The sequence below is a fragment of the Mastomys coucha genome, unplaced genomic scaffold, assembly GCF_008632895.1.
Source record: "Mastomys coucha isolate ucsf_1 unplaced genomic scaffold, UCSF_Mcou_1 pScaffold13, whole genome shotgun sequence".
In the NCBI taxonomy this organism is placed as follows: domain Eukaryota; kingdom Metazoa; phylum Chordata; class Mammalia; order Rodentia; family Muridae; genus Mastomys; species Mastomys coucha.
In genome coordinates, this window is record NW_022196895.1 from 61,618,358 (window position 1) to 61,620,008 (window position 1,651).

Genomic DNA, 1,651 nt, shown 5'->3' on the forward strand with positions numbered 1-1,651 from the left:
CCAAAAATATGAGGAATTAGAAATTTGTTGACTGTTATCCAATGGTCTCTCTAATTTGGTAATTGGAGGAATAGGTCCAATATTGTTCAATCCATATATACTTTCTGCTTGTTTGTGACATTGTCTTGCTGTGTACAATATAATGGTCTTGAGCTCTTGCTTCTCCTATCTCAGCCTCTCTATTAGTAGTATTGTTTATTTCATGTTTTTACACTATACTATGGTTTTCAGAACAGCTTACATATTTTAAAAGTATTTATATATCCAAAAGAAATGTAGACAATTAAATTGGGAGGTGGCTTGTAAGAGAACAACAAAGAGTGAGACTGAATGCTTTGCTTGATGTTTGTAACTCTTATATCAAGTTACCACAGTAAGAGCAAAGATTTTAAGCCCTACTAAATACAAAACAAACAAACAAAAAAACCACTTTATATATTTATGTTCATTTAAGAAAATATTAGTAGTGATGTATTATTTTGAAATATACAGTTAATATGTTTGGAGTTATTTAAAATTTATATGAGAAAAACGTATGTACTTTCAGTATTGCTGTAGACAAGCATCTACATAAGACTGTTAAATTGATTGTTGTTTTATATCAAACAACTTTAATAATACTCATTTTTATTGTTATAATATTTTATAAATTTTAAAGAATATGACAAAAAAGGTATTGTAGGTATTGGAGGGGGTTCTCTGGGAGGAGTGGGGGTACAAAAGGAAAACAAGAATGTGATTTAATTCTATTTACTTAAAATATGTTTTTAAATGTTAACAAATTCAGATAAATTGAAATCATGTATCTTTTCTCATCACAATGCAATAAAACAAATCTATTAAAAAACCAAAAACCAAAAACCAGTGCGGAGCATTCTTTCCTCCCGAGTTTATCTGTTACTTGTATTTTTCATTTGTAATAATTCCACTCCCCGTCTGTGTGTGTGAGTGCTTACCCACACACGTGCTCAAGGGTGCATATGTGCATGTGCTCATGTGCATGTGTGTGCACATGCATAAGTTGAGGTTGTTTTTTTGTTTTTGTTTTTTTTTTAAATCTCGTCATCTTTAGATGGGCTATCCACCCTTAGACTTACTGCTACAATGTTTTTCTCAATGTTTTGGCTTTTTTGTTTGTTTGTTTATAGTAATTTTCACTCTCTGGTAGCCAAATGCTAAGAAGTGATGCTTATGATAATTTTCTAAGCTGATAACGAGTAAAATTCATTAATTTTTTTCCTTTCTGGTTTTTCCATGTTACTTTTTTCTCTTGGAATTTTTTAAGATGTATTTTTAAATTTGTGTGTGTGTGTACCTGTATGAGATTGTGTGTTGGTACCCATGGAGGTCAGGAGAGGGTGTTAGTTAGATTAGATCACCTGGAACTGGAGTTATACGAGGTTCAGAGCCATGCATGATGCGTGCTGGGAAAACCGAACCTGGGTCCTCCCTTCATAAGAACGGCAAGCACTCTTATTCCATGCGGGGTCTCCTCAACCCCTATTCCTAAGTTACTGAGTATTTCCCATGTAAATTTTGGGTGTTTTTCTTATTTATTTATTTATTTATTTATTATATTTATCTGAGTACACTGTAGCTGTCTTCAGACACACCAGAAGAGGGCATCAGATCCCATTACAGATGGCTGTGA

At 32.8% G+C, this 1,651-nt stretch overlaps 1 protein-coding gene across 2 annotated transcripts in view; it reads left to right on the plus strand.

The window, feature by feature from the left end:
* LOC116087275 (O-acyltransferase like protein) overlaps positions 1-1,651 on the plus strand; it is a 55,468-nt gene that overhangs the window by 25,410 nt on the left and 28,407 nt on the right. The window lies entirely within an intron of this gene.